Genomic DNA, 11,326 nt, shown 5'->3' on the forward strand with positions numbered 1-11,326 from the left:
GCTTGAGTTTGTACTACATTAGTTAAGCTGGAAAGTGTTGAGAGTGTCAGTAAATGACATTTCATTAAACAAAATGTAGTACTGGGCTGTAGAAGCTAATGTACTGTAATATGCCAAGAAAAAGAAATTGTTTTATATGTTTATAATTATGTTCTGGTACAGAATCCTTCCCATCAAACCAGTATCTTTTCCTACTTAAGGCTCTTACAGTACTACTGAATTGCATGAACTGTGACCACAAATATTTATGCCAGTGACTGAAATTACATTTGGCTTATTAGTCCTCAGGTTGCCCTAACACAGCTAGAAAAAAGAGCAAAGGGTCTGCCAAGACCCCCTTGGTTCTTATGTTCCACATCCAGGATGCTGTTCCAGGTAAGAAGGGGGAGCCACAGTGCTACTATTTCCCACCCATCAGGCAATGAGGGAGGAGACAGCAGGCCAGCAAAAGCCACAGCTGGCCAGCTGGGGTCACATGCAGGGTAAACGTCCCTCTTGCCTGCTGGTTCTGCTTCAGGAGCATGGGCTGCAAAACTCATGCCATGCCAGTATCAGCCTAATCTCTGTTATTTTTCTGTGGTCAGAAGAGAAGCTTGCAAAGCACAGCTCATGCCTGGGTTGTAGTCCTTGAAGCCTGTGTATGGGGCTTACAGAACTTTTGTGTTGCTGAGTTTGATGGAGGTATTGAATTTCACTTTAATCTTGTTGGGCAGCCCTCAGCTAGATGCTTCCTCACTGAGGATCCCCCATGAACAGAGGCCCCGAGGCCCCAGAGTGCGTCTAGAAGTAATGAATCCACCCAGCGCCAGGCTGCCTGGCAGTGCATCACCCAGGCATTGCACCACTGATGGCAAGAACTTTTTCTCTCACCAGAGAGTTCAAGGGAAGACTCTGTTATGAGCTTGTCTGCTTTTTTGCTTTCCTGGCTCTCAGTCTGAAGCAGTAGGCTCTGCTCAGGACAATTTTCATAGTGGCTGTAGCTGTTGTTAACAGCACTTGAATTCTTAGCAGTGAATTAAACAGTTATTGAAATGATTGTATGTCTCTCCCCTCAAAGCATCTTTCCAAGGTAGATAATACATTTATTTGACAACAAAATGCTAGGGAAGTCACCGATACTCATTTTGGAAAATCTCATGAAATATCTTCTCACTGTTTCCATTTTGTGCTTGGAAATTGCCTACTGTGTTAATCTATTATATAAATAATATACTACACCTCTCAAGTCAAATGAAAAAGAAAGTTTGTATAACAGAAATGCAATTTTAGTAATGCTCAGTTCAGTGAAAGCAGGCCCTTTTCCCTAGGTAAAAGAGGTAAAAAAAAATAGGTTACCTCTACAAAAAGCAGTCCAGATGGAATCCTAGTAGGCAGCATACTAGTGTAAATGAAAGGAGTTTTATTTATTTCAGGCAATGTACGCTCCACATTTCTGCTGTGTTTCTTTGCTTTTCCAACTATGGCATGCTAATATTCCATTACTAAGTCTTCAGGGATTTTTTAATTTCCAATGTGCTTTGTCATAAAGAGCGTCTACATTTTCCTTGCATTAAAAATATGTTTACTTTATGACAAGACTGGTTTCAAACCACTGCCCAATGCTTTTGTTTTCCTGTATGCTTCAATATAGTTGAAATATTGCATACTATGCCAAATAAAATACCTCAGGTAGCAAACCATCTTAGCTTGTTACATTCTTTAAAGTAATTTATGTAAGCTGTGCTGTAACAACTTTCTGGAGCTCAAAATATAAATCTAGGTTGTCATGGATACACACATGAGAAGGCTTTCTTTATAAATATGTTATGAGTCTGACAATTTATTTTTAGTACATAAAAGTAGATTTTTCCAAAAAAAGATGTAGTATATAACTAGAGTCATTACTGGTTACTCTGATTGCACTTAAATACAATTTCTTTTTCTTCCTGTTCATCATCCCAAAATATTTTTAAACACTGAGGTTTATGTGGATGTCAAAAAGGCTGATGAGAGCCCTGGGCCTTTCTCTCACCTGTTTGTCTCTCTTTGTACCAAGTACGCCTGAAGTAGAATTTGTGTATTGCTTACCACCAGTTAAAAAGTTAGGCTCTTTTATCGAGCACATGGTCCAGTAGTGCTTTCAGATCTGAAGATATTTCAGCTGGCATTTCTCTCTCCCAGTAGTTAAACTGGATACAGTAATTATAACATGTAGCTGGATAAGTTAAATAATTCCTGGAACTTTCAAGTCAGTAGCTACCTTCTGGTATCATACGTAAAATTTTGCTGCCCCTTCTCTGCTACATCAGTAGTGCATGAGACAATGCCCTAATATGTGATTTTCTGTTACTGGTGATCATACAACAGAACATTATAAGCCTGTGATAAAAACCGGTAAGCCTGTGATAAAAAAAAAAAAAATTAAGAAAACAGATTGCTGAGAATAATTCACAGTAACAAAATAAAAGTATACTAAACAAATGATGCTTTTAGCAGTTTTGATCTGTAGATTTTTATAGAACACCAAACAGAGGAGATGCTAGTTTAGAGCTCTCAAACTGGGTGTGTCTTGATAAAAAGTAAAACAAAATAAAACAAAGCAAACTCTTAAAGAGGATAAATGGAGGATTTCCATAGAATAAGCATAAAATATTAACAACTATTTAGAAAATCACATTTCTTCCAAGAGTACATAAATGTTAATCTCCTGTTTGTTACGTGAACTGGGGTGGAAAACCAGATTGTATTTAGAATTTGTGCAATTCCTTTCACAGGAACATTATGTTATCTAAAAATTTATGAAAAATTCCACATATGAAAATATACTCCCAAGAGCTGGCTTATTTGAAGTTTGTATGATACATCAAATAATTTTGAAAAACAGGTATCAAAGATACTGATGCAAATAATTGTACAGATGTTCATTGTTATTTTCCAGAAGACTCTTCTCCCAAGAAGTCCTAACTTGCTTATTTTTGTCCAGCTTCAATAGTCAATCTTCAGTTTTTTCTCCTCTGAATTAGCTTAACATCTGCAGTAAAATAATACAGAAATTATATCCATAGATGCTCTGTTCCATTAGTAATAAGAAAGACTTTTTTATGAGTCTGAAAAAATAATTCATTACTTGTGTCCTAAATGTAACAGATACTTCATACATAACACAATAGAGGCATAAGGTCTAGTGCCAACAAACCAGGGAGAATCTGTTTGTTTGCCTTCTGGGACTAAGGCATAAATCACAAAGCCAAAATTTCTGACCTAGCATATTAAGAAAGTGCTAAAAACATGAAAGAGAGGGTGAAATCACACAGTCCTGGAGAGAATCTGTCATTTGTTAAGGCTGCCAGCATCACCACTGTTTGATGAAATAGAACATGGGATTACTACAGTAGGAAATTGCTATCTCTCAAATTTATTTTCAGGTTCTAGTGGTAGAGAAGGGGCCTAAAATGCAATACACATGTACCATCTCTGCTTGTGATTTGAAAATCTTACTAATAAGGATTAATAAGTAGGAGTGGAATTAGTAGAATTGCACAAGACCATGGGACTCAGATAAGAGAGTGCTTTAAAAGTAACTAGTACGCGATGCCTGTTGGATGTAACAGGGCAGTCTCCAAGTGAGGACATTAACCTGACAAAGACTTGCTAAGTATGCCAAAAAAAGCTCCTTCAGAAAAGCCTTCCAACAGCTCTATATTGCCAGTGGGTTCTGTCCATTTAGTGTTGACAGGAGTGGCCAGAACTTTTTAGTAGTGATAGGGGAGCCACGAGCACAGCGCAGTACCAGAAAATGTGTGCTTAAAGGCTATTGCAGAGCCCAGTTGCATAACTGAGTGACACACTTAAGAAAAATAATCCTCTTTCCTCTTCCTTTGCTCTGTTTTCCTGGTCCTGTGGATTCCGCTGTTGCTACGTCTGAATAGTTATGTGTATTCTCTTTGGAGATGTGCAAAAACATGGGCAGCTTGTCTCCTTAAATAAACGAGTAGTTAGTCTGTCATGAGTAGTACTACAGTTGTGCTCTACCAAAAATATAGATTCTTCTGCAGTGCAGCTTTATCTTCCACTCTGCTGTCTGGTTTAAGAGTTTAGAACTGCATGAATAGGGGACTACTCTTGCTAATTACTTAACATGGGGGTTCACAAACAAATTTAAAAATCCTCCCCAAAAGTAATATAGTTTGGGCAGGAATTTTTGAAGTATGAGTGATGGCTTTTCAAATTGACTGCTTTAATTAATCTATGAACTGTGAAACCGGTATGATGCAATGTAAAAATAACAAGTATTCAGTTTCCTAATTTCTGTGGTTCCTTTTGAGCAAGGAACTAAACTATGCTTTACAATTGAGCAGGAAAAGGGTTTGACTCCTATAACAACAGCAACAACAGCAAGAGGGATTTAAAAAAGACAGAGTATTTTCTATCTTTACAAGAAAGAAATTACTGGAAAATGTTCTTTTCTGATAAACATTTTTTTCCAGTAACTTCCCAGGTATCTACAGTCATAGGACTTCAGAAATATATCACTTACATGCAGTATCAAGACCCCAGTAAAAAATTGCCTGTAATATAAGACATTATGACAGAATGTCATGTTTAATGGTGGTATACGTGCTTGATAGGTTTGAGTCTTCTGTCAGAGCTAGAAGGATTTTCAGTAAGTCAGTGCAGACCATCTCCCTAATTTTTACAGGCATCTGCCTTGGTGCCTTCAAACAGCATCCCCAGGAAGGGGTTAGGCAAGTGCAAGCTGGAGGCTACAGCTGATTTGATACAATTGATGCTCTTTTCACTGTTGCCCTCATCTGGCACTTTTCATGTCACCCATCTGTTCTGTCTGGGTAGGAAAATAGATTACTGCCTCTGCAGGACATTAACTATTTTTCCTATAGATTTCATCGGTGATCAGCCTAGAAGGCCCCAAGCTTTGATTTTGTCCCCAGCATGCCACTGAACACAAACACCTAATAAATGCTACACACACTATGGAAAACACGTATCTTGTACCAACCAGAGTTTGTCACTGTCCAGATGTGCTTATAATTGTCCCAGTGAAATATAAGTGTAAAATTGCAAGTGTTTGTGAGCCCAGGATAATAACAAAAATGTATGTGGACTTGCTGTGTGACTTTAAAATTTAATCAAAACAAAACCTGTAAAGTGCAATAAATCAACTTGACTAGGTGGTCAGTTTGAAGGTGTATTTTAAAGTAGACCACAGGGGTCATTTATTTGAAAAGTATGGTTTTGAATAATACTTTTTATTGCACAACTTGGTCCGGCTTTTGCCATTCTCCTTTTGTTTAATTTCATGAAGATCCCAATCTTACACTTCTCCTTGTGTTATTCTTTAAAAGAAAACCACAAATTGCTCAGGGGATGCAGAGGATCAACAGCTCTGTAAGTCACCTTCCCATTGTCTTGGTGGCCAGACTGGTTCTCAAACTGGTATGAATACTGATACACATCTAACTGAGCAGCTGGTGAAAGTACTAAAGGCAGCGCAGGATTAGCTGTCTGCAGTGATGCATGCTGAAGATGATAAAAATTTGGCAGAAGGGAATTCTTAGGAAAGCAGGTGGGTGGATAATGAAACACCGAATGCGCTTGACCCTGCAAGTCTGAGCCAAGTGGTTGCAGGAGGCTTAATTTGGAGACGGTGTCTGCTCTAGGATAAGGCCTTTGCCTTTGGGAGGGGGGTAAAGCTGATGTGGGGGATGCATGCAGATATGCAGTACATGTGGAAAATATCACTCAGTTATCTTGGTTCTTTATAGCCCTCTTAGCATTAGAGATTTTTTGTCATTCTTTGCCACTTTCAAAGGATACTAAACTACTTTGCAGTTCTGGAGGACTATGAGATGAGGTGAGAAAAATGCTCTTGCTGCATACTGCATCTGTCTGTGGGAAATGAAGAGAAGTGCCCTATTGCAAGACAGTTGCTGTGTAGGGCCTTTGTTGAAATGCTTAACAGGCAGGGTGGTTTGCTCCCTTTCATGAAGTTTCATATTTTTTCTGTGTTTTATTTACCACGCTAATCAAGACTAGAAAATGTTTCCCATTTGTCTATAGGAAAATATTACACCAATGTAACTGAGTAAAGTTGATATCTGAGCTGGAAACGACAGAGAAAATGAGGTTACAGGTCAAAACTGAGAAAGCATTAACACAAAGTTAAACAGCGCACATAAGAACATGGTGGCTAGGATGGAGAGAAACTTCTAGCATAAACAGAAATCTGAATGTTTGAGCAGCCTAATTTCTGTCGTATGTTGTAGAGGTTACAGAACTAACAGCTTGCCTACACTTGAAAGTCAATTTAAATTAAGATAGATTGTAATTTAAAATGCAGTATTTGTTTCTAAGTAACAATCAACCATGGACATTTCTAGTCCCAAAATAAGTGTGTTATATGCCTATGTGTTTTAATCCCTTTCAAAAATAAACTCTAAAAGGCTGCAAACTGTGATTAAAGAGGAATGTATGGTGAAATGCACCATTCAAGGATACAGCTTCAATAGTTAAGGGTAGGCAGATTTTCGAGTACCCAGGGAGCAACTGAAGGTAAAATGGTGCAAAGTATCAAGACTTTATGCCAGCAGCTGCAGAAGTAAAACCACAAATAATGGTGAAGGCTGCCTGTGACATACCTGCCCAAACTTCCATTTTCTGTGTGCATAGCCTGACTTCGAGCCTGCACCTCCACTTGCTTGTTTTGGAACTGGGAACAATCCAGCAGGGTCTCTACAAAAATACCTCTGACGGGAGCACTGGGTGCGTCGGCACTGCCCAGATCCCCTGCTCTTTTGCAAGCCCACTTCCCCTGGTTCTCTGCATTGGCTGTGTGCCATGGCACCCCTGAGATCTCCTGTGGTAGCCCAGCTAGGTGCTTGCCCAGGCAAAAGCCAGATGCAGGTCAGTTAAAGGTGGCAGTGAGGAGGCATATAAAATAATTTAATCATATTCGGTATTCATCACATACCTGTAAAACTTACGATACCAGAAAAAATACCCTTTATTCTGGCTTTTCAGTCAGCTGCATGTGGCAGAAGACCTGTGAAAAACCTTAGCAAAAATAACAGCAGAAAAAGCTACCTCAGGCATTCTGTGAATAGAGAAGATAGGAGAGCAGTGGAGAAATTTTATGAATTAATTATCAGTTGAGTTAAGCTTCAAGAAAATCTGGGTCTATTAAGATGTTACGGCAGGCATAAAATTAAGCATAGTTTATCCAAAGTTTATAACGAACACATGTTTCTACTCTCTGATTTTTGCAAGAAATCACATGAAATGAAGGTAAATAAATTGAAATATGAGTGTGTTGAAAAAAACCGCTATTGCTGTTATAAATATAGGCTTCTGTTCATTAATGTACTCTTCAGTATTGTTTAGCTTACAAATATGCAAAGTGACTGGGCAGTAAGATGACCGATACTTCTTTACTATACCTGTGACATGCTTTGTTAGCTCTGACTTTTAAATAAGAGCTTCTGAATTAGTTCTTCTTTTTCTGTTGCCTTCCTGCCATCTCCTCCACAAAAGTAGGAGATGGGCAAAGTGTGTTACGAAGAGCTACCACTTCTGCTTCGGCATGTCTCTGTAGTACTCCCAGGATGACCACTGCCAGCAAAAGGGTGCAAGGGTAGCTCTATTTATTCTGGTATTTGCTACCCCACTGGGCAGTCCAAGCCCTTGGGGAAGCAGGAAAGGTGCTCCAAGAGCAAGGAAGCCTTGGCAAAGCGGCTCTATAGCTGCACTGTGAAGAAGGTGTATCTTTCTTCCCACTTCTGTTGAAGTACGTGGGAAAAACAGGTGTGATATCACAGGAAAACTCTCCTGCCTCCACCTGATGTTTATCCCCAGTTAGGCAGTGGCCACACACGGGAGATTGCTTTCTACCATGCTGACCGATGCATCTTTCTGGTTTCCTTGTCCTGCCCTTTCTGCTTTTCATTTACCCAGCAACTCTTACTTCATAAAGGAATTGTTAACTGGGCAAGATAGGAGAGCAGTGGCTGGGTTTGTAGTCCATAACACCTTTTTGTTAAATGTTTGCTCTCAGGTTGAAAATGTTGGACACTACTGGTGTTCTGTGGGCGGTCTGGATATTAATGGGCTTCTCAGTAATTTTTCGTTCTGTAGCATTCCTGGAGGTGTTAAAGTTTACTGTATCAGAGCTTGCTAAGCGTAGGATTATTATCACATTAGATGGGAGGAATCGACAAAGAAGTGCTCTTAAAAATGTTTTCCATGAACAGTGGGTTTAAGAGGAATAAAAATCTCTCTGTATTGCAGGAAGCAATGGAATTTTGTCTATTTGCTATGCCTTCCTGTGGTAACGAAGCTGCTCCTTGGCAAGAGACAAAGAACTAGATGTGAATACTGATGGTGCAGTGAGCATGCTTCAGGGATGAAGTGTTTTAATATGAAAGTGGCAACTCTGTCTTTTAGCAAAGTAGGAAATTAAATCCCAGTGGGACTGCAACATCTTTGCATCTCCTAAATGGGCCTCAGATTGTAGAGGAGCCGAGCCGAGCACTTGGTTTATCCAACAGGATACCATAAGAGATTCAAACTCTGACTTTTTCACTGAAGTTATAAAAAGCCCTACAAACCAAACAAAACCCACATTCTCTAATATTTCACTATACTTTTTAACCATTGTTGTCAGCATCTCTGAAAAAAAGATTTTCAGAATTTGCTGCTTTGCTTCCTAACGCTTCACCATTACACTTGCCAAAAACTTGGTGGAAGCTGCTGCCAAGACAAGGAAATCTCCTTGGTTGACTTCTCAAATTTACACTCAAGAGCCTCAAAACCACTGCAGTATTGCTTATAGTTAAGAGACATATAGTAAATTTAAAACTGGTTAAAATTAAGGCCAAGCAGGGATTAAATGATCTACCTAGAGGCACCCAAGGACTTTGTGGTGAAAGTGAAGCTCCCATGTCATGGTAATGTCCTGTTTGTTGGAGCTTCCTTGCTGCCACTGACAGAAGCTAGTATTCTTGCGCTCATTTTCTGCAAATACAAATGACTAGGCAAGGCACAAGGCTGTGGAAAGCTGGCCTGTGAAAGAAGGTTGATGTGTATTAAACACTGCAGCACATAACAGCTCTTGTCCCTATGGTACTGTTTGCAGAAGAAGGCAATGATAGAGCTCATCTCAAAGACAGGAAGCTCTGTGGAAGCTAGAAGATACATTGGGCTCACTATTTTTAGTTTATTAAAGCTATCTGTTATGTTTCTTTATTGTCTTCAGCTCTCTAGCCTCCTCAGAGATTTGTTACTCTACTCATTGAAAAGAAGGGCGGCATGCTATGATTCCTCTGTCATCTCCGTCCCTAGCACACAGGCTGAGCATTTTGGTTTATGGCAGGTGCCTAATGCAAAACAGATGTGAAAGGGTCAAGGTAATGATGAGTCTGGTACCTTCCCAGGAAACTCTTTCCTGATCTTCAAGGGTAAAGACAAAGTTACCTACGTGGCTTGGGGGATGGGGGACAGGGGAAAGGCATGGTCTTGGGAATGTTGGGAGTCCTTGTTTCTGATTTGTCTGAAACTCTTACTTTCTTTTTACTATGAACCCCAAAAGCTTAAGCATTGGAAATTATTACCTTTATAACAGAGCAAAGTTATCATGCTGCACACATTTTAAGGTGAATGCTATCTAAAGTCAGGATTTTTTTTCTACCTACTTAATTTTGCCTCTTTAATGGAGCCATAGAAAAATTTCAGAAAATCGGATGTACTTACTCATGTTCCATTTCTTTTTTCCTCCTTTTATAAAACAAATACATTCAAGCAAGAAGGCATTTAGATATGTATAATTTAAATTATCTGCCCAGTCATAACCAGAAATTCATCTGCACAAGGGAAAGGCTCCTGGTGTTCTACCCATTCCATTCCGCAGACAACCCACAGTCTGGTCTCTGCACCTTTGAAGTTTTATAGTTTTGCCATATACAGTGGGGTAGAACAAGTGAGAAAGCTCCTCTGGTGCATAGCCAGCCTTGCACTATGTTCTGGGACATTATATTCTGTGCAGAAGAATTTTTTATCCAACACTGAGGCTGAATAAGAACATTCATACAATTCTTGAGAGGGTAGACTGAGGATGGGCTGGCTGGTATGCATATCTTCAAAAGAAGTGTAAGGTACTGGGCGTACCTCAATGCACATGGCCTCCTTCTACGGGGGCTGGGATATATAGGCTTTGGAGAATGTCAATCTACGTACAAGGGCAGGACTTCCTTTGGAGAGGAAGACTGGGGTGAAAACATCAATCATTGCCCTGCTCTACTGGGATAACTTCAGTGTTTTTTGGATCTTCCGTTTACCTTGGAGGATCTGATGGTATTGACTGATGTACTGAGTTTCCCTGTTCTCCCCGGAGCTGCCTGTCCTTAAACAGACTTCAAAAAGGAAACAAACGGTATTATTTAATGTTAGAGATTTTTAGATTTTTGACCCTACTGCAAACCATTATAGACAATAATATGTCAACCAGGCAGATCAGGAAACCAGGCAGATCATGGAAACAATATTCTTCATCTCTTTCCACTCATTTAGAGAATTATTCAGCTTTTGCTGATGTACCTAGCATCAATAATAAGAATAAATTATAAATAGAGGAGAAAAATATGTGCATTATGGGAATTAAAAGGAAATATGAAGGTGGTAGATCAATGAAATCTAGCCGAGTAAATTGAATGTGTATTTTCTAACCTGAGTTATGAGAGATTTCAACTTTATTGAGAAGTGGCCGTTTTCCTCCATAAGTCTGAGTAGAGTGGTTATTACTGGCAAAATGAAAAATTCCCCTTGCTTTATAGGATGTTTGCTTTTGCACTTTTCTAACTCTTCCCTCATGTGATCTTCACCCCCTCCAAAAAGTAGCGGTAAAAAGGTATTTGTCCTTTAGCTGGAGAGACCTGGCATTAAGAGTACCTTCATTAGCCGGGAGAGCCAGCTATTGCCCCAAATGGAAACATGCTGTGCTACACTTGAATTGCCCCAGCACTATTACTTCATATGTCTGCACGCCTGTGAAAGAATTATCCTGCGCATAGGTTTAATATTAAAAGGAGCTGAATTCTCAACTTGTTCTTTTTTTTTTTTTTTTTTTTTTTTTCCTACCAGAATGCACATGTTAACCGCAGCCTTAGTCCTGCCGTGCAGCTTCTAACCACTGGCGCTTGCCGCTAGCACACCAATACTGCGCCGGATCAACCAGACTACGCTTTCTAGGTCCATTGTACCAGTAAATCAAGAGTGAATTAATTTCTCCCCCCCCACACCCCCCACCCCGCCCCAATCTTTGCTGTCTGAGGGTTGGCCC

This window comes from Egretta garzetta, unplaced genomic scaffold, assembly GCF_000687185.1.
Source record: "Egretta garzetta isolate BGI_Z169 unplaced genomic scaffold, ASM68718v1 scaffold173, whole genome shotgun sequence".
Taxonomy (NCBI): Eukaryota; Metazoa; Chordata; class Aves; order Pelecaniformes; family Ardeidae; genus Egretta; species Egretta garzetta.